Below are 22948 nucleotides of genomic sequence, written 5' to 3' on the forward strand. Positions count from 1 at the left end.
CAAATCCTATACATCACACAGATGTCAAAACAGTTGCTAGTCTGCAGCCAAAATGTTTCACTTTGACTAGTGACTCAATGCAGGCATTTTGCTGTGGCAAATCTAGTCACTTGGCATCGCCCAAAGAGTCTGACCACTACTGTGGTAATATAAAATACATTAGTAAGACTGCACATTTAAGGATGCTGCTTTCTTTACAACCCTCAGGATGCCTAGGAGAGGAAAAAAGGAAAAAAAGCTCTTTTAAATTTATCTGGCCATTTTTTACAGTACTTCCTTCTTTTTATTGCATGAAGCATTGGAAGTCAGTATGTATCATAGCCAATTGTATCAGAACACCTCTTTAAAGCTCAGTAAAATACGCATATGCTTTCTGCTGCATTTTGTAGGTATGCATGAAATTTCTCTCTTTGCTTTTAGGTTTCTTTCTACAAAACACAAATAAACTGTGTTTATTAACATGGAACATCACTCTTCTAAGCAAACACCTCCGAAAAGATGAAGCTCTACCTAAATGCCTGAATCCACATATAAAACCACTGCTTTTCCACAGGGTTGTGTTGATATCTGAGGGACAGGCCAAGCTGACGGCTCAGTTACAGATTCTCAGCAAGCACAACACAGTAAAACCCTAAACATTTCTTTGGAAAGACACTGCTCAGGTTTCATGATGACTCTGTATCAGACAAGGTTAGACTGGGGTGCAGTATTACAGGGCATTCCTAAACAAGTGTCACAACTGGATGCCAAATCACTCCTACCCAGGAAAAGTTGAAGCAAGGACAGCAAAAATCTTAAATTCAGCCACTGCATGAGAGCTCAGCAGGCTCTAAGAGGACATTTTCAGGGCTGATGGTCCGTTAAAAGGGAAAGCAACCACTGCTAAGCTCTAGAAAGCTCCAGACAACTTCATACAGGGTTCTCCTTCTCCTGCATCATGCTTGGCACATTCCACCAAATTTAGTTTTCTTTCCATTGTCAGAAGTGGAAGTGAAATCAGCTAACGATCTGGCCCAAAAGTGTCTCAGGTGCTTGTGATACACCAACAACACTTGCACGCTACAAACCAAAGAAAGCATCACTAACATACAATCACAGAATGGTCTGGGTTGGAAAGGGCCTTTAAAGATCATTGAGTTCAGCTCCCAAACACCCCCTAGTCCAGCCCTCAACGGCTCCTTCACAGACAGGGAAAGAAACACATGGAGAATACACATGAGCATACAGGGCATCATATTAGCTACTCTACACTTATTTAAACTAATTAATTACTCACTTACTTAAACTAATTAATTCCTAAATGTTCCTTGGGATGGCTCCTAACATCTGAAAAACTGCACTGCAAACCAAAAGCACATAGGCTGTTCTCCTTAAGACTAAAGGGCGATGTTTTAGCACTCAGACTAGCCAAGGCAATTAGTCAACTTGCGCATTCAACTGAACTCTTCCCCTTACTTCTCTCTTCCTACCCTCTTGCAAGATCTGAGGACACCCTGTTCGCCTGGAGATGGTGAATCACTACAAGCCAGCAGGCCCACTTGGTTCCTCAAAAGACACCAACGGTGTAAAAATAGCTCGTACTAATGAAGCAAGTACAGCGTCAGCAGCCAGATGAGCGTGGGTGATCAGATAAGGGTCTGTTGTTGCAAAGGGCAAATTATTAAGAGAATGTTTCTCCCTCTCTCTCTTTTTATTAAGCTTTGTTCTTCCTTCACTGAAACCAGCCTTCTGCAATGCCTGATAAATGACACCTGACAAGACTGACTCCTCCTGTAATTGCAAGTTTCATACTGGTGCAGGAAGTGGTGCCTCACTACAAGCTGAAGGTACAGAGGAGGTGCCGCTAAAAAAAAAATAAATAAAGAAAGGCAAAAATAAAGCCTAAAAATAGCCAAGACTACCCACTGAGTATGACTGTGTGGGTATATTTAGCCAGTCTAACACTAACTTTTCTTGTTAAAAACACAATCTTACCTTTATGCAAAACAGCTTCCTGTTTCTAAACATAACTTGAGAAACTTAAGAACATGAGGGGGGGAAATTCAGATTTTGAAACTGTCCCTTTTTCACTGAGATTGTGAGAGGATTAAATGTGAAAAGACCAGGTAGATCTCCTACAAGGGTTTTGCATCCTGACATCCCATATCAAATAGAGGAGAATTTGCTAATTAAGATATCCTAATAGATCCCATTGGACTAGGAAATAGATTCAGAAGCAAAAACAGCTGTACCATCCAACTTCTCTGGGACCAGAAGTGAGACTCTGAGAGCTGAAGGAAGGGGGACATACCCTGGGCCAGCTCCACTGCCCAACTGATGAGATACAGTTGCGATTTACAGCCCTGTTCTGCAAATCTTGTCTGCTCCGAGGCCAGTTTACATCACTTAATCAGCACAAAGGAGCCTTTAGGAAGGGTGTAAATATAACTTACTCCCATTTAAGGCACTCCTATGCTGCCTGATAAAGTGGCACGAGAATAAACAACTGTCTGGCCAAGTGATACAGTTTAGTACCTTACGAGCAATACGGAGAAGTGCTTCCAACCGCACATTTGAATTTCTGATTCCCAAATACCTGAGTTACAGTAATTAATGCATGTGCTTTCAAAGTGCTGGCGCTGTACCCACATATGTCAGCTGTCACACACACCGTGATGAGTGGAGATCAGTGCTCAGACACCATGTGCTATCTATCTGCTCCACTCGGCTCCAGCCCAGGGGTTGCCTCATGCCCAGGAACAGGACGGCTTGCGCCGAGTCCCAGCCCACCTCCGCACCACTGGCACTTGCCAGCCTTGCCCAGCACCCACGCCAAGCAGACTTTGAGCCCACTGTTCACCCCACCTTACTGCATCAGGAGTCCTGAAACTTTCACAGGTTTAATGGCAACAGGACGAGCCACAACTTTGCTCAGCATAGATGTTCACAGATGGCCAGTAGCCTCTCTCTCCAGAGCAACTTTGTGCTTCTCCACAGCATGTTTTGCTCCCCCTGACCCAAAGGGAAGGCAAGCCAGGTCCCAAGGACTCTCTTAAGAATGTCTGCAACTGTTTAAAGTACATTACTGCAGTATTACTACTGGAAGTAGAGCACATGCCAACTTTCTAGTGCTCCGCGTGAGCTGTGCAAGGAAATGGTCTTTTCCACAATTATGGCTTTTCTACTTAATATTGTGAGTCCTTTGGCTGATGCTTACATGAGAGCTTTGTTTCATTATTATGCAGCCTCTCTGTGTGGCTCCAAATACCTCACATCAACCACTCTGGGGCCAGGGTTAAACAAAACTACACGTTTATATCAGAACTCTTCTCCCATTTACAACGGGGAAAAAGCCCACTGTAAGACACTGCCAACTTCACAGGCAAGATTCAATGAAATTATTCTGACATTTTTTTTTCTTCTGTTTAATTTTTTTTTTTAAAAAGTAACTGAAGTTAATAAGATTGTATTTTTAACATTAAATCCAGTGGGAAATTGAGAGCATGCTCTTTTCTTGAGATGCTGTGATCAATTCCCATTGAAGCAACCATTCTTTGTTCAGCATCATAGTTTTGTCTTTTCATCCTATGCCTAAGCAGTAAATTCAATAGTCACTGATTTTTTTTACTAGAATAGATAAACACTGCAACACAAGACAAATCAGCAGATGATATTATTCTTCAGACAATTTAATTTTTATCTGAAATGAAGAGTAAATGTTGCTACATTAGAGGAAATATGAATGTAAAAATAATTATTAGCAGGTTTAAATACTGAAGACCATAGTCTGGCAGTATATTTACCTAAAGTTAATAGGGGACAGGACCATATACCCTCAAGTGCTGTGGGGTTCTTAAGTTATAAAGCTACAAGCATAGTGATCAGAACTTCAGTCTATCCCCCCAGTCAGATCTGGAGCAGAAGTTACATTACCTATCTTTCTAAGGCTTCACCTATTTAAAGAAAAATGTACAAAGGAGAAGAAAAAATTAAAAAAAAAAAACCAGCAGGAAAGCATATTACGAAACCAAAAAATCATCTTTGCTGTACACTTCAGAAAATTTTTGTGATTACATGGTATTTTCCAAAGCCATGTAGAATGGAGTGGTGCCTTTTCCCTGAAGCCCTGTCCCTGAGGCCGGCCGCAGGCGGTGGCAGAGCCCAGCTGCTGCCCTCCACTCCCGCGGGCCGGGGACACCGGCAGCGCTGCCCCCAGCCCACCCCCACGCAGGCCTTCGGCCGCTGCTTTCAGTGCTCCCACAAGAGACGGCTTCAACCACGCACCAATTCAGTTTCTAACTGCAAACTGCCTCGAGAACACGTTGAGGGAAAGAAATGGTTGCTCTTCAGTCAGGGCCGTGCTGGGTGGGTTTGCTGTGCAGTGGCGCAGACAGGGTGGGGAGGGGGCAGCCCCACGTCATGGTGGGGAGGGGGCAGCCCCATGTCATGGCGGTGCAGGGCAAGGGGCTGTGTGACTGCACACAGCCCAGCCCCGTGCGGGGGCTCCAGGGCTGCCACCCTGCCTTCTTGCCTTCTCTGCTGCCCAGACCATGATGAGGATTTGCTGAACCAGTACAAAGCCTACTCATGGTGGGTTCAAGGGTACAAAACTTTCTGTTTTCAGTGTGGCATACAACACCTGGCCATGAGGCAGGCACGATAATGAGCAGAGGTAAAACAAAACAGGGTAGTAGCTCTTCTTTTTGGTATGTTCCTGCTATGGGCTTTCTCCATCGGCCAGTGTTCAAACTGTGGGTGTAGGAAAGCTGCTGTCCTGAACATAAGTCAGTCCCTGAGTTGTGCCTCCCCAGGCACGTGGCACTGGGGTGGGAGACCAGACATGGTGGCTGCCTGCGCCACAGGTGGGACAGCAGTTCCACAATGGCACTTTCTATAGAATGGCAGTTTACAGTCGGCGACAGCACTGCTGATCTCACACCCCGGGTAGGGGCACTCCAGTGTGGGCAAATGGAAGCAGCGGGCGCTAGCACAGGATAGCAGGGGAGGCTGCAATGGGAGCCATGGGAAGCAGTAAGAAGATAAGAGCATTAAGAAGGGGCTGCGCCGTCTCACATCTTCCTACATCCTGCCACAGGTCGCTCTTCCTGCTGCAGCCTTCTCCCGCCCACCCCTGCACCACAGTATCACTTTCACTGGTGTGCGGTCCCCTCCCACTCACCAACCTGCAACGCGCGCCACTATTTATGTCACCTCTCCAATCTGGCCCGGCACCCCTGAGGTGTGAGCAGCAGATGCAGTCTACGAAAGGTTAGGATTAATGCTTTAATGGCAATTACAGCAAGAAAGCAGCTCAGCTCATAATGCAATCTTCCCCTCGTGAAGACCTGTAGAAGATGGGACTAGGTTGCCACAGGCCAGGCGCCTGCTGCACACTGACATATGTTGGGCGAAAGGGCAGGTCCAGTTAGGTGCCTTGTATCATTAACGTTGTGCTGCTTCATCTGTTGGTCACGTATCCTCCTCTTGGCCCCTCTGTGCCCCAGCTTGTGTAACACACCGACACCTGCAGAGGTACTTCTCTACCTGGGAAAGCTGGAGCGGAAATCTGGTGAAGGAGATGGGACACCTTCCTTCTGCAGACCCAAGCAAGGGGCAGAATGGCCAAGAAGTCAAACAGATCGCTGTAACTAGGATCCTCAAGCTAAAAGATGAGCAATCCGAGATATCTGCCCTGCTGACAGTAATAATTACAATGTATTATTAACAAAACTCAGGTTTCATCATTAACTCGACTCGGATTTCAAGAGCTGATCTCACCCTAACCATCCTCCACATTACATCCAGCGTTTCCCTCAAAGCTGAACCAGTACCAGCAAGGAAGGCTGCTGCTAACTATTATGCCAAAGAGAAAGCACAGGTAAAAATGAGCTATAAATACCACAATCAAACAGGTGCAAAAATTTACAGGCAGATTTTAGGTTGCCCAAACCCAGGGCAATCTCACCACTCAGATCTGATCCTGCCAGAAAGCCAGAGCCTGTAACTTCAAAGCAGCTGAGAGGAAAGGGCTCACTATCAGCACGTGCTGCAGGCGGCACAGCTGACGTGACCCTGCTTCTGCAAAGGATTGATTCCGCTCCCCTCAAAGGTGTCAGTAAATTCACAGCTCTTCTCTTGGATCTCAAAACATGAGAAAGGCCACCTACATGTTTGCTATAATGAAGCAGCCAACTGTCTCAGTCACAACCCAACTGCTGCAACAAAAGACACTTGTTTGATTATGTTCCTCTACCAAGCTCATCATCAGAGCAACTAAGATCTTCAAAAGCTTTTTCTCAACCTCTGAGATGAAAATCCCATTTTAATTGTGGATCAGTGAGGTCTGATTGAGTAAAATGACCCCAATCACTCAGATGCAACAGCGTAACAAACACTGCTCTTCTAGCCTCTGTTAGCACCAACAAAAAGCCTACCAGTTCATTAGAGCAAGCTGGAGGAGCTGCTGTTTGCATCTTCACAAGCTGAGAGTATTTCATTGCAAAACCACTATGGTTTTCAGCCTCTGATTTCTGATCAGCAAAACTTAAAAGCAAAGAAGCTATCAGTCTGATATTTTTCTTCATAGCTTTCTTCAGGGTAACAATTTATTTTTCTCCTTGATCTGTTCAAGGATGTCAATTCTAATCTGAAGATAGGATTTGGACTTCTACATTCTGCATAAACCTGCTTGGCAAAAAAATGTAGCAAGAACAGAATTGATGTGAACCAAACTGCAGTTTCACATGACATCTGGAAGATGCTGGCAGTTATGTTGCTGTTCTGCAGCCTGACTGCACCAGGACCTTGCCACAGAGTGCAAAGGGCAGAGGACAGACAGAAGGCGGTTAGCAGAGGTCAAAGGCAGCCATGCTCCCTGCTGGCTTCTCAGAGCAGGTTTGGATGGCCAGCGACCAGGCAGGTGGCAGAGGAAGCATACTTTGATCTTGTCCAAAGGGGAAACAATTTGCTGAATCACACTAAAGGGGAACATGGCAGCTAGTCCTGTCGAGGCGTCCAGGAGCTCCCTCCTTTTTTTCGCCTGCTGCAGTGGCTCCCCAGATGCAGTTCTGTACCCCATCTGGTAGCCCACACTGCTGTGCTCAGGTTTGTCTGTCCACCCCTCCTTCCCTCATCATACAGCTCAGATAAACCACTGCCTTGTTTTATGCTTTAAGAACATATATTTCTGTTTCTTTTTCCTTTGCAACCATCTTTAGACTGAACACTTTCTAAATGGAAAGCACAAATGTAACTTCAGGCAGATACCTGCCTCAGCAGGTCTACCAAGAGCAGCTTATTTTCCCCAACTCAGACTCCACACGTGAATACATCCACATACGGGCTCAGACATATCTGCATAAAGAGGTCCATTTGCCTGAGTGTTCGCTAATGAATGCTTGGCAGTCAGAGGGACACCACAAGTGCATTCAGTTGTTTTCTTTTTTTAAAGGAAAGACTACTTAGACCTCTAGGAACAAAGCGTTACTGAGGTTGCTTATAAAATGCACCACCCGTGGATTCAAATACACATCTTAACATTGACATGAAAACTAAAGGTGCAAAGAAGAGTAACTTCACCCCCGCCCCCCCCCCCCCCTTTTTTTTAAATGCAGTCTGAATCAGCTTGTGTGGGAAAAATAATAGAAATATTCCGGTGAAATGGAAAATGGATCAAACCAGTACAACATAAGCCTTCAGTATAGCAGGAAACTCCACACAGAATGCTCTCAGAAAAATCACTCAAATGCAGTACTACCCAGTGTCCTGAGGGCTCAGGGAGGTCAGCTCTTTGCATAGCCAGGACCATGCTCTGCTTTTCACCCAAGGTGCTTGTCAGGATTGAAAATCAAAACCCTCTTTTTTGACAGGTCATGAATTAAATAACTCCAGATGGTTCCCAGCATCTCTTTCCTTCTGCTAGCAATCTCACATAGAAACAACAGAAGTATTGACACTAAATTAGTTCTAGAGGCATTTTTTTCATCACAAAGCTGTTGCAAGATACTTCTTCTCTGGCAGCAGTGAGCTCTGGAAGCGCAGAGCACCTGCCAGCGTTAAAAGAAGAGCACGTCTAAAACCACAGGTCCCAGCTGTTAAAAGTGCTACTTATAACAGGAATTTCATCTATGCTAACACTCTGCTAGAGCAGTCCAGGTAATAACAGCACTAACAAACAACAAGGACAAAGTTAAAAAAGCACTAATATAAATGGGACAGCACTGTTCTCTAACATTTTAAAGCCCCAGTAGTGTTGATCCATTCATGAGCAGGTCTGGATTTATAGCAAAGGGAAGACTAAGTGCATCATTACCCCACAGAAAGTTTCTATTTCGAAAAGCGACTGCATTGCCTGAAAATCAAGATCACGCTGCTGAAATTCCCACCCATCCAATACTTTCTGTTTCCTCCTTGGTCTTCTTTTTCTCTTTACAGTGAACTGAGCTGTTCTAGGATTATTTTTCTGTGGTTTTCAGCAAAAGTAGATACAGAAGGCACTGTGGACAAGCACTGAGGGCAGCAAGCCCACAAGAGACGTAGCCTTTGTTCCCCTTGAGAAATGGTTACAACCCCAGCTTGAGTGGACTCTGAATCCTAGTTTTAGTTAGAGAGAAGGTGCAATCAGGCGAACCTACCTCTTGCTCAAATACTACTCTTTCCTCAGTATCCCTCTGTTCTCCAGAACAATGGTCTTCTCCCTGTTGGCGACCATTTATGCAGGCACAGGATCCAAACTCTTTCCCACTGTGTCTTCACCATTTGCATGTTGTCTACCTCTCTATTGACAGCTTCCAATAAAAGCTTCCTTTAATAGAGTTGTCCTGACTCACAGGTAGGGGGGGGAGGGAAGCTGACCTCGCTGCAGCATGAAGAGTCTCTGACGCATTTTGGGAGGCTGTGGTTTCAGGTCTGAAAGAATTCTGCCTTGTTTTCAACTAAGTTTTACATGTTGAACTTCCAAAATACCACCCTATAGCTCCACGTCCATTTGTGACTTGATGTTGTTTAATGGTTTGACTTCACACTACTCGGGGCTTTAGCTGTATGCTTGGCGAATTAGCAGTACTCACCAGCAGAAGAGAGTTTCTCAGAAACGCAGCCACCCAGGCTCCTGGCTGGCTCCACCTCCTGTCCACCCACTCCCAGTTTCAGACATTTCACATTCCAAAACTGGAAGTGCCTATGCAACATAAGGTCACGTTATTGCACAATGTACTCCGCTCCTTCTAAGAGCCACTGCATCCTCAAAAGTGCATCAACTCTAACAGCAAGAGAGCTGTTTACAGTGAATTTCTATCTGAGTGGGTGTATTTTCTCCAACAATCTTGAAACAAGGACATGAAGTGTACAACTCCTCCCTACATTTGGTAAAATTGTTACCAAGATTACATTTATTTAATACTTCCACATCAGCATTCCTTCCCCTTTAAGCTGCCTTTTGAAAAATGGAAAATTAATTTTTACACTTCCCCAAAGTATTTATGTGCTGGATAATTTTAGGACACACTAAACAGAACAATTTCTGCCTATCTTAAATTTAGAACTGAGGCCATTTGAAGCTTTTGCAGTGCAACTGTGAAATAAAGTGATTGTCACCAACATAGGTTTTGCCAATCTTTTTTCTTGCCAAATGGCCTGAATAATCACTATGATCCCTCCTTCACTTAATTCTAACAGGTGAATGTAAACTCCAGTTTCAATTACAGCTGAAGAACACCTTATCTTTTGGTATAGGGGATTAAAAATGAGGCAGGCTTTATCGTTCTCCCCAGAGGACAACACACAGGTAGAAACGGTGGTGTCACACTGTGTCATCCTTGAAACTGTGTTCAGCTTTTCTGTTACAATTAAGTATTCGCTTTAGCATGGAAAGCCTAGTTGGTGTTCCCTTGAATGCCAGTGAGCTATACTGGTATCTCCTAAAGGCAATTTTTGACACATTTAAACAAAGAATAAGTGACCAATCCTTCCGTGCCACCGCTTCTTCTGGTTCAGATCTGTCACCTTTCTCCTCAGCACCACTGGGGCAGCTGAGCAGTGGGGAAGCAGAAGGGTTCAGGGCTGGGAGGGCTCCCAGCACCACCTAGTGAGAATGGAGATGCTGGTGGGGCTAAAGGCTAAGGTAGCTCTAAAAAAGCCCTCCTGATTTCACAGCCAAGTGAGTTCTTCATAAGCTGTCACTCCCATCCTCCCAGAAGCGAGAAGGTTCAGATCCAGCAGTCAGCATTCAGAAATCTGATTGAGGCTGCCCAGTGAAAATTATGATGGCCAAAACAAACCAGTGACAGAGTAAGAGGGAGTGGGAAATGGAATCCTATGAGAGAGGCAGAACGAGGCACAGAGCAGGACTTTTGCACTTATCTGTTTCATTAGATGCACTGGCACAGTGCCCTGCTGTAGGGAAGCGCAGCCCGGGATTTTCACTCTGAGTCATTCATTTGGAAGATATAACATGATTGAGAGTCAACTGCCCTTCGTCCCATGGAAGAGATACTTAAAATGGAGCTAATGTTTTAAAGTTACTTAGCTCCTGTTCAGTTTGTGAGCAAGCAAAAGGTTAGACTGTAATATTTAACCACAACTCCCATGCCTGAGAAGCCCAGAGGAGGCTGCCTGAAGGGAAGTCAGGCATCTGCCACGCTGCTTCCCGTGTGCATGAGGCAAAGAAATCCGCGCCAGCCTTCAGCCTCGTGTAGATAGCAAGCTTCCTCTGGTGCAGTGGCTGTCATGCAGCATGCTTTCTGGTACAGCCCATTTCCTTCTGGGGGACATTTCCCCTGGGGATAGCAGGAGCTAGTGCTCTGTGCGTGCCACCAGCCATGACCATCAAACCTGCCAGCTAGTCACCATGCAATACAGCCAAAAGTTCAGTGCTTCAAGCAGAACTGGCTGCATATCTAAGTAAGAACAGGATGAAGAACCAATGAAGGACAGCAAGACAAAGAAAAAGATTAACATAAGTCTGGGGACACAGTACCATAAGGAGAACAAATCTTGGTGAACTATTCAAACGTGCATTCATTCTTTCTTAACGTTCATCCATAAGAGGTCACTGTGTGACACCATCAACACCTTGGTGTCAGCAGCATTCCCCTCCTTTCCCATACATACGCTCAGCATCAGGTGTCTGGTCACTTTCGTAGGGACTGATAGGGCAGGCAAAAAAGCAAGACGTGTGGGAGTCCTTTACTTTGATCGTGTGACCTTAGCCAATTTTACAATCACTTATATGTACTTACTTTTTATTCCCTATTATTCTCAGATGGAATCCAAGAGTTTTACATCCCCATAGACATTTTAAACAACCAGTAAGAAATAAACAAAAATTTGGGAAACTGAGTTTGAACAGCAAAGATATAAGCTCACAAATGGCCAAGGTCCCCCTTGTTGCCCAGGGTTTGGGGCCTCTGGTTTAGAATGTTTCACTATGACACTGGTTTTTCAGTAGTTAGCAGATTTTTTCACACGGATGACTACAATACAGTGTGGCACATGGAGTACTGTCAAGGTGACCTGCCCATAGGAACTTCTTACGCATACGGTTTTTATATTGCCATTCACCATGAGATGAGAGGGAATAACAGGCAGATGCAACTCAATGGCAACTGAAACCATTTTAGCTCAGATCAAAGATCTTCATGGAATAAGGTGACTTAAAGGGAAGTATTTCATTCAGAGATTTCCATGGGAAAACAAAACCAAAAAAATAAAAATAGCAATATGGAGATTTTCCAGTGGAAAACTTGTTCTTGTGGAAATTCCGCTTTCAATTGACAAAATTGTTTTTATGGGAAATTCCTAAGCAGTTGTAGGCACAGCCCTCATGCTGAGAAGTTTAAAAGCAGCTCATGCCTGACCCAGTACCCTCAGACTTCCCACATCATACAAACTGGAAGCGCAGAGCCCTCATCTCTCTCTTACTCCCATGCATACCCTCCAGCACACAAGTGGTCCCACCGCAGGCATGACAGTACATTGACCAGCAGTACACATGTGGTTACAGGTGGGACGCTTGAAGGATTAATCTTTTAATGTCCCAAATAAAGATTAAATCACAGGCTTTTATATATAAGCTGCCTCTAATGCTCTGATACCGATAAAGCTGTCTTTGACTTCAGCAACAGGTTTACCTGCACTAGGGATTGCAAGCTTAGAAGAGTCTCAAACGAAGCTCCTCATAGTAGGCTGCACCAGGGAGAGAGAACTTGGGGCTGACTTTTAGGTGATTAGGTGAATAGTCACAAATCATGCATGTAACTCCATTGTTACTGGTTTACACTTGCTTAAACACATCAGTAAGAACTACGCACTCCACAGCTAACATTATAGAGAGTAAGACAAACATTTTCAGTGAGCTTGCTAAGGGTCTTCTAAATTTACAGGAGGAGCACTGAGTAAGCATCTCCTTTACAGAGTGATATTAGAAAAGCATAAACCATTCATTATAATGCATGCACCTCCTTTAGCATGAATCATCATACTCTGTAAGCAGGCTAGAAATCATATTTATGGCAGGGCTCAAAGTATCTCAGAAAGTCAGAGGAAGAAAAAAAGAGTAGGCAGGGTTGTACAACCCCTCCCAGTCCAGAAAGGTACCAAGCACCTAAATCATTAACCTAAACCCTTGCAGTATTTCTGTACCAGCCCTGCATTTTCACACTAATGCATTTTTAACACAAAATAAAATGTAGACACCTGCAAATAAAAAAGTTAATTCTACTGACTGCACGGGACTGGTCTTCACAACTTACTCTCAAGAGTAGATGCTGCCTCTTTCCTTCTGTCCCATATACCCTATTGAACAGTGCAACGGATCCAGCATCCCCCATGCTGAGCTGAGCTGGAGAAGCCCAAGCACAGCAGAGCTGTAGCAGGAGCAGGAGCCCCAAGGTGCCATTGAGGAGGCTGTCAGCAGCTGGCCGCCTGCCAGGCACTGCAGGCTATAAGGTGAAGGAGTGGACAAAGGCCACTGCTCAGCTGCTACAGTGACCTTCAGCTACGCTGATCCGCAATGGGAATGCACCCCCGGCCATGCTCATGTTTCTAGCCCGCACGCTTTCTTGGCATGTGCAACACTACATACACACGTATGATACCGAGTTCGCACACATGTGCAGCCCATGTTCGTACTGCACATGAGGCCAAGGGTGCCCCTCCACCTCCAACCACAAAGTGGTTAGCCAGCTACAGCAGGGCTACTGCTGCTCTGCACCCACGGAGCGAGGCGTGCTGCATGGCTGTGAAAATATGCACACAGGCCAAGATCAAATTGCAAGCAACATGAATTTCTGAGATCAGTTAAAGTAATCCTGCATGTCTCCACCTAAAGGAGTTATTCTTTTGGGACATCACAGTAATAAAATACAATTGCGATGAAAACCTCACTGCTACAAGCTTTGTTACTGAAGTGACAAGAAGGACATTTATTTTCAGGACACTCAAAGGAATACCCCATGTGCTAGATAGTGTGAACGGTCTTTTCCAGTATGTAACGCAGACAGTTCTACCGCACTGAAACACATACGATAAGGAGGGCCCAGGCTCTTCTCCATATTCTCTGCATACCTGTTACTATCACACAGCTGCTCTCAAGTCTACAGTTTCCTGTGCAGTACAAACTGCATACCACTTCCCCTACGGAAAAAAAAAAAAAAAAAAAAAAAGCAGCCTTGCTTGTTCTTAATTGACGATGGAAATACTGTCATATTTTCCACTAGCCAAGCTTGAAACCATTACTGAATGAACCTTCATTATTTTTTCCACAACATTTTGCAGAAATGTCAGGAAACAGCTGCACCAGAAATGATTAACTGTCCTTATCACTAGGGCTTCATTGGCCAAGTTCAAATTATATAGGTTTTCTTCTTTCAAAACTCTACATTCAGTATGTTTTTTGTTATTCTTTAGTTGACTGTCTCAATACTGTACTTTCTCTTCAAAAATATCTGATTACACAGGTTCAGTGGCACACAGACATTTTACAGCCAGTGGAAGAATTTGTACAGTTTGGAGCTGCATACTTCTAGGAAAAGATTGCTTCCTGCAGATTGCTCAGCTGTGTCTTTCTTGGATCAAATTCAATGAAATTCACAACTTGCATTCAAATTGTATTTGCCAGTCAGATCGAATTCATTACACTGACATACACTCTTCTTGCTGCATTTTCTTACGCCTTTCCTTCCCTGTCCCAGTCTTTTCCTTTCCCCTTTTCTCTCCCCACAATCTTTCTCACCTCTCCTTTGAGCTACATCGTGTCAAAACTTATCATACAATGCCCTGTACATTTTCTGGCAAAAACAAGTGGAACAGTATACATCATCATTCCAAACATGCAAATGCTGAGATGCTAGAAGACTTGGTACAAAGTAAGAGTGCAGCCATCTGGAGATAACTGCTAGTGTGGATCTGAGATTCCCAGCTGGTTGAAACTTTGCAGCCTCCGAACTCTTTAGCAAAGCGTCGGTGAGCAAGAGACTCTGCTCACACGGATTTGCACAGGGTGCTGGTTCTTATGTAATTTCTCAAAAATGTAGATTCTTCAAATTTTTTATAAGAACACAGCAACAAAACGCAAGGTTCACAGGATTACTTTTAAAGACCAACATAATACTATAGCATCTTGTTTATATTTTGGAATATTTAATTGTTACTACAGCATGGCACGTTACAATAATCTAGATATTTGTCACTGGAAGATTCAAAATTGCAATTGTTCACGTCTTCATTGAAGTTGTAGGCCTTAAATCTGTAACCTTAGGATATTTTTAGACAGAGGGAAATATAGATGTGAATAGATATATACATGTATTGGAAGTTACATAAAGTAAATCCCATCAAGTCATTTGGTGTTCATACTGCTATGACCCCCTATCACTAACAGATGGTAGGTTACTTGCAGAAATGAAACAGCCACAGAAATAAAGGTTCATCTAGGTATTACAGAAGAAGAATCCTTCCTGCTGCCTGCAATTCCAAATGATGTGCATTTCTTGTTTTTAAACGGGTGCTTTCCACAGCAGCGTGCATGGCAGCACACACAATCCACACGCAGCTCTGCTCAGAGCCAGCCAGCCACTGATGCCCTCAACCCGTGCTAGGTCACCTCCCCAGCACGAGCGTCTTCCTTGCCTTCAGCAGGGAAACATACAGCTGGCAGATCCCAGCCCAGGGTGCCTGACACAGGCCAGCATAGCTATGTAATTGGTGCAGTGCTGGCCACAAGAAAAAGATCAGTTTTTAAATCACTCTACCAAGATACTTGCTTAGATAGCAGAAACTGCAGTACACGATATTCTACTTAAAATACACATGAATATATATGCGTTCTATTAACAAGATATGAAATACTGCCAAAAGTATCATTTTTTTTAAAGGATTCGATTTCATATAATATGCAATGCTGAATTTCCCCTTCACGACATCCTTATCTGTCTCTGTTCTAGTCTGAAAGCAGGAGCTTGTGGTGCCAGAGCATTTCGAGGACCGTGTCCTGCCAATACACGGCACGTTAACGCGCTGCCAGCTGCCATGCACCGCCTGTGGCCGCACGGGAGGCGCACGAAGCACGTTGCGTGCTGGGGCAGAGAGGAGGCTCAGCTGTTAGACTGCACTAACCAAACCTTGGGGCTTGTTGCGGGGGGAGGGGTGGGGGTGCTCTGGAATAAGCACAATCGGAAGGCAAACGCCGCCCCCTCGCCAGCTGAAGGGTGTCGCAGCTTCCCGAGGGGACAAGGGCTGGCTGGCAGCGGCTGCGGCAGGCGCAGGCTTTTCGCTTCTACATTCCGCACCGCACCGGCCCGCGGCGAGCGCCGCCGCCGCAGCCGGAGCCGCCGCCGCGCCCCAGGCGCGCCCCCGCGGCAGCGCGCGGCCGGCAGCCCCGCGGCGCCCCGGCACTGCGGCGGCGGGCAGGGGCAGCACCGGCGGGCGGGGGCAGCACCGGCGGGCGGCGGGAGGCGGGCAGCGGGCGGGGCGGCGGGCGGCGGGCAGGGGCAGCACCGGCGGGCGGGGGCAGCACCGGCGGGCGGCGGGAGGCGGGAGGCGGGCAGGGGCAGCACCGGCGGGCGGGGGCAGCAGCGGCGGGCGGCGGGCGGGGGCAGCCGCGGCGGCACGTCCTGCCCGGGGACTGGGAGACGCGCCGTCGCAGCGCCCACTTCGGCCTCCCCTGGGTGTTCTCGAGTTGCTTTCCTTCCCGTCCGAGGCGGCCAGAGAACGAGCAAGTGGACTTGTTGTCCCACCACCCTGCTCGGCTACCTCCTGGGTGTGGAGGAAGAAACGTGTTTTTCCCCTCTCTGACTAACAGCGGGACAAGAAATGAGCGCTCTTGCTTTCCCCTGAGTTTGCACATCTTGAGCTCAGACTGGTGCGAAAACACAGTCTCCTCCTCTTCACATCATCAGCAATGAGCAGCAGGATCTAGGGGCAATGTCATAACAAAAAGAGAGACCTTGAACTTGCTTCACCCTTTGCATAATCATTTATATTTGGGCAAAGTGGATAACAGCTCCTTTAGCACTAGGGTAGTGGCATTTTATGCTCGCTCGGCATTCACTTTACCCAGGTATAAATAGCAAAAGGTTTCAGGCGGCAGAGAATCGGGACCAGTATCTTCAAAGGATTCTCAGCCAAAATAAAGCAGCGAGTCCTCTACACCACAGCTTGTGCAACCTCGCTCTGCTGCAAGAATCATTCCCTGCAGGGTGCCTGGGACTGCTGGTTTGGCAGCATTGCATGCTCCCATTCTCAGAGAAAATGTGCCTTCCCATTGCCCCATACCTAGTGGTGGAATCGGACTGCAAGCTTTCACCTGTAAAGTAGGCAGTAATAGGGTTCAGCTCTGTAATGGGAGCCTTTTATTAGCCCACACAGCACATTTACTACCCTACCAGTATTAAGTGCTTGCCTTGATATCCTCAGCGCACAAGGCAGCGGTACGTATTATCATCGTTACAATAACATTGGTCTGAACTACATTAATTGAAAGCATCTATTCTAAAACTCAATGGTTCCGAACAAAAAGGTAAAGCGTGCCATTACTCTTGGCCAACACATGAGTTCTCAGCGTACAAGACAGCCACTGCGATAAGGGCCCAATGCACAGAAGTACCATTAAGTTACATGCTAATGAAACCTGAAAAAATTATGCTAAAACCCTATTTCACAGGATGGCCGCCATGCTCTTGTGTACCAAAGTTCTCAGCTTTCCACTTAAATCCTGCCTGGTGAGTCGTGAGACGTGGCTAAGATTCTGTACTGCAGGAGTATTCCATTACTTCTACTTATAAATTTCACACACTGTTAATGCTTCCCAAACTGGCAACAGAGCTCAGGGGTGCACGAGGACAGTTTGTTTTCCTGCTGAACTTTCAACATAAATTCCACAGGACCTCGGCAGGGATGATGCCTTCTTTTTTGCCGACATGTTCACTGGCAACACCCCTGCTGACAGCCGTCAGCTTGCAACCCTCTCACTCACCAGCTCTGATCCGGGGCTGCACGGAGAGTGCTGAGACTGCGGAGGGGAAAGAGTGCAACACAGACACACACAACTTCCATTGCAGGATCTTGGAAAGGGATCCCTAAGAAGAGATAACCCATATAGCACCACCCTGGACTGCTGAGTATTTGGGATTTGTTCCAGGTTTGAGCAAACGTTCAGGGAAAAGACCATATCATTTAACCCCCTCTCCATTCTTGCCTTTGATTCATATATAGAATGAAACGTAGGTCCAGCACCACTTACATAGTTCTGAAAAAAAATGGGGGTTTTATCTCAAAGTATGTTCTGCGTTTAATTTGAACACATTCTCCTGTGGTCAAGATATCACATGAGAGTCTCCAATGTCTTCCTTACATGCCTAGCTCCTATGGTTGCATATAAATATTGGATAATTAAAAAAAATAAATTGAGGGCCAATGAGAAGGATCAAACTTTTTCTTAACTTTTCACTATTTTAAGAGAGTCTCTTTTAAGTTTTGAGGGCTAACAATTCTCTGACCACCAAGGATGTGCCCGTACAGACAAGATTAGAGAAAAGGAGCTTCTCAGTGTCTCAGGTCTCCTACAGCAACAAAAGTAACTGCCTGTACTGCAGGCAGGCAGTTTTGGAGACAAAGCAAAGACAGCACTTCCAAATGAAGAATAACATAACCTGCCCCAAAAGAGAAATGCCTCTCATTACAGCAAAAGCTGACTTAATTCGTAACAAAAGGACATGTAATCAGTATTTCAATGTGAGTGACTTCCACGTGAAGCCTTCTGTGAATGAAAAACCACTTGCTCAGGCCCGCTCCCTCAGTTCACTCAAACCCACCCTTTCTTTGCTCTCTTACCTGGCTGCTGCCATCAAAGGTACAAGTGAGTAATGGTTCCAGTCAAGACAATATAATTCACCACTCCAGCAAATATGGCTCTTGACTCTCTCCTCCACCTATTTGAAAAACAAATATGAAAGATTTTTAAGGACTATGGTTGATTCAGCCTGCTGTTTGATTTTATGACCTAACTGATGTTATGCATTGGCTACATTAATGGATATAAGAACTTCTGAGATTCAGCCACAGTTGTCCTCGCTACTCAGGTCTTTCTTCCCCAGAGCAATGTGGCATCAGCAATCAGAAGCTGTCCTGTGGTTTCCAACTTGCTGTGGGCTAGAATACACATCAACGAATATATTCCAAGGTGAGAACAACAGACATACAAGACCAAAATGTGCACACAATGATGTATTTTCAAACATGCTGTATACAACAAGCACTGTAAACACACAAAGCACGGAAGGGCCTTTGTAGTCTGTTTACCTATTAGGGCTTGCAGCTCCAGGTTTTTTGCTTCATTTCTGCCTGATTTTGAGAAGATCAAATCAGAATTTAAGAGCACATATTTTTTAATTAAATGCAAATACTTTCCTGTTGTTAAATCAGAGCAGTCCAATTGTCTTTCATTCTACTTCTTTCTCGTCTAGCACTGTGCTTTTGAAGTGAGATCACCTCTAATATTTCCCTTTCCATATGATGGTAGTCTGTTTTAGAAAGTAAGTTACTAGTGTACACTATGAAAATCACTCATAAACTTTACATCTCTCTTTACATGTCATGGTACTCTGGGAAAGACCACAAAAAGGCACTTTCTGTGTACAAAAGACCCGCTGTAGAAATGTAAGCAGAGATATATGTACGTCTTTGCATCCAGGCCATGGAGCACAGATGTGTTTGTTAATGCGTTAGAAGTGTTAGACAGCTACAGGCTGCCCTATTTACACCTGCAGGGAGGGGGTTACTGCATACATGGATGCTACCCTTAATCAGGGCATACACACAGTGCACCAGGAACCGGAGACTTACATCTAATTTGCACATAATAGAGCTGATTGAAATGCCCACCTCATTAATACTGAGACAACAAACCTTCAGTGATCTTCTAGTGACCACATACTCCAACGGGCCTGGCTATTCTGATTTTTTTGAAGACTGGTGCGAACACACAGACAACCACAGCACACATTTTGCCCAGGGCACTTTCTTTCAGGCTTCCCTGTGTCCTTGAGCACTCCTACGTGAGATGCTACCCCAGGTGACACAACAGTGATGTGGATGAGCGTGGGCATCCCGGGATGGATGTGCTTCTGGACTAGGCAGCACCCCAGGGGAGCAGAGGGCCCCAATGAGAAGTGCAGCTCATGCTGCCCCCTTCTCCTGCTCTTTGCTCTGTCTGTGATGCTGAGCCCTGGCCAGCCACCGCCTCAGGGCAATCAGGTCACTGCAGCAGGAGAAGGCACCTGCTCTTCAAGGGCTTACAAATGTCATGGCAGAGGAGCATGCCAGAGGACTTGGACAGGAAAGTCTCAAATGTAGCATGCTGGACTTGCAGATCTGTGCCCATGGCTCGACCATACTGGCACTGAAGCCAGCAGCAAACCTCCCTCTGCTTCCAGTGAGTGTGATGGCTGCCTATGCTGCCCCATAGACAGGGCAAAGCCTGTCCACCATGGTGTGTGCGATGCATGGTGCTTCCACCACTAGCAGAGTGCAGGTGTGAGCTGGTCAAAATGGGACGCCAAAAGCTGAAGGGCAAAGCAGGCCTGGAACCAGTTAGCAATAAAAGGCATATGCTAATGTTTGCTATCAGAAAAAAAAACAAATAGGAAATGATGTGTTACTGACCAGCAATGTCAACAGTGGTCTATACAGGCATCAGAGTATATAAAATAACACATGCTCTGACTCCAGACCTGGATGCTTTGCCACATCAGTATAGAGCTTTCTAGGAAATGACCTGCATCTGGAGCCAGGAGCCACTTTTGAACCTTTGAACAAACAGGGCTCAATACGGTTTTAATCTGGGTGAAACCTTGGCACAGCTGGACTCAAGGTTTTATCAGGGCCAGTATTTCACTCGCTACTTTTACAAGTGGCCTGAGAAATATTCCAGTCAGAAAACAAAGCAAAACAATAAGAAGTCATGAGTCCTTATTCTCCTACTCTTCAGCAGGACCTAGGGGTGCTCTGGATTGTAGCCTCCTCTCCCTGGTGTGGCATGGAGAGCTTCCAGCCCCCAGGTGGGCCACCCTGTGTTTTCACAGGCCTAACTGGCTTTAGGGATGCTGGCTGCACTCGCACAGAGTTATTTTTAATTAATAAGCACTGTGAATTGGTTTATTTAATCTGCAACCCAAATACAAGGGTCTTTATTCTCATTTACACAAAATCTGCTCTACCGCACCCTGGCAGGAGCAGAGGGGACTTTCATAAAAAGAGAATGAAGCCATAAGCGAAAGATGTCATTTATGAAACAAAATCACATTGCTGCCACTCCAGCTTCATAAAGAGTATTTAAACTGAAACCCATGAGGAACACTGCATTCCATTCTCCCTAATTTCTTTTTCAGCTCTTAACTGATGGGAGCCAGCACCTTCCCTCTCGCTCTGGTAACCTGTCTTCAATGGTGTTCCTCAAAGGATACCTGAGCATCTGGTCCAAGTGTGAAAGAATCCCCGTATTTCAGTGAAGGCAGGGGTCAGTTTCCAAGTCTTTAAGAAGCTTAGTCATTAAAATTAGGCAAAGTATCCAGAGTGAGATCTGGTTAAGTACAGTAAGATTTTGTCTAGGAAGTACTACTGCACCTCCTCACTGACCTACCATCTTACAGCAGCACTGGCACTAGCACCAGGATGTGGTCTGAGGGAAAAGCTAACCTGCAGAGTCTCTAACAACCCCAGATAATGCATGTGTCATCAAACAGGATTTTACTGCCCAATTAAAGGTCCCAGAGGCATTGTTGTGATACTAAACCCAGGAACTTTTAATTTGTTTTTATCACCGCATTAGTAAAAATTTGTGCAATCCTTGGTTCTTTGGCAGCAGAAGCAAATGAGCGTGCCTTCAGCGCCCGCCCGCCCAAGGCAGGCAGCACAGCAACCACTGCTGATCGTTTGCTAGTACGTGGTCATATCTGGTCATGACTTTCCTAAACTTCTGCGGTTGTTTGCCATCCGTGGAGACTACGATTAAACAAGCACATCAGAAGGGATATGAGAGTATGAGAAGTACAGCATGTCCTACTGCTTGGAAGAGGGTTTTTTTTTATTTGAACTTTGTATCTCAGACACTCGGGGATTAGCCTTTTACACGGGACCTGGAAACACACAGGCAGAAGTACTTTGATAACGACTCTTACACCATCTGCTTTTGAAAGACTCCTAGCTTCTCCCTTGGCAACACCCATGCTCATTTTGTAATTTTAAAACTACACTGTTAGTGGTGAAACAAAAATGTAGCAGTAGGCATCAGCATCAGCTGGCCATAGAGATTAATTCATTCCATGGAGCAAAAAGAAAAAGGACTATATTTTATATTACTTCCTATATATCTGTTATACCGGCATTGTGAGGTCGGTTGGGGGTAGGGGCATGTGATAGGGAGAATCTTACGCACTTCACAAAATAAAAAATACCAGAAATCTCATGTGTATTTTAATTAGAAACTTAAGTTTAGGGAAAGAAACTGGATAATATTTATTTTACTGCTAATTAAAGATTCTGAAATAGCACAATAAATGGGTAAAATTACCTCACGACTACAAAGAAAGACCAAATAAAGCCATGCCCATGTTACTCCTTAACTGTCTTGCAGCTGACAGCATTCCTACACAGACTGTACCTTTGTACCTTACCATGGTTTGGGAATCTCCCTTAAGCTCCAGTTTGACCAGGTCCATAAGAAAACCAGGTGCCATTTAAATTGCACCCAGGATCCAGGATTATATAGGATTATTCATACCAAAGAAGAGCCAGGCAACACAGGTAGAAAAATGTGCATACTTCTACAGCATACCACCCAAGGGCTTGAATTCATGTCTGGTAACTCAAAGCAGTGAGGCTATATGCAAATCTCCCACTTCTCAATGGGTTCAAATCCCCTTTTATAGATGCTTTCTTACTAAAAATAATGAATGGTCCATGCAAACTTCTGTATTGTAGTATGTAGAGACTATGAATCCAGTCTGTGTGGATTTTCTACTGTTCTCTTTGCCCCCTTTCTCCTCTTCAAACACAGAGTCTGGAGAGCTCTGTGAATTATGGTCTGTAACGGGAGAAGAAAGAAGCCTAAATTTGTTTGATTGCATTGTATGATGCATTAAGCTCCAGGCATCAATCTCAATCTCAGTACTTTTTCTCTGAATGGGCAATATTTTACAGTTATCGCTCTCTAAACAAAGCACAATTTATTATACACACAATTTGATAGCTACAGCAGCTAAGACTAGAAGCAAAGATGTCTTCCTACTTGAGGAAGGTAAAAGCAATGTCATACTTTAAATTGACTTCTTATGATCAATGGCAGAACCCAATCATCTGAGAAATGACGTTCATGTCCTGATCAAATGCAATCATACCATATGCAATTGAATATGGAAAAAGTGGAAGAAAATTATTCCCATTACTTTACTGGTGTTCTTAATGTGTTCACACAAAT

General features: G+C 45.1%; 1 protein-coding gene across 3 annotated transcripts in view; it reads right to left on the reverse strand.

Moving 5' to 3' along the window:
- HIVEP2 (HIVEP zinc finger 2) overlaps positions 1-22948 on the reverse strand; it is a 126908-nt gene that overhangs the window by 36761 nt on the left and 67199 nt on the right. For 2 of the 3 annotated variants that reach the window (XM_037390919.1, XM_037390921.1), the window contains one exon: positions 18307-18404. The gene's annotated coding sequence lies outside the window, so the exon portion shown is untranslated. Of the gene's footprint in view, positions 1-17449; positions 17553-18306; positions 18405-22948 lie in introns of all 3 variants that reach the window. The other variant, XM_037390920.1, reaches the window with a different exon arrangement.

The sequence above is a fragment of the Falco rusticolus genome, chromosome 6 (genome assembly GCF_015220075.1).
Source record: "Falco rusticolus isolate bFalRus1 chromosome 6, bFalRus1.pri, whole genome shotgun sequence".
NCBI lineage: Eukaryota > Metazoa > Chordata > Aves > Falconiformes > Falconidae > Falco > Falco rusticolus.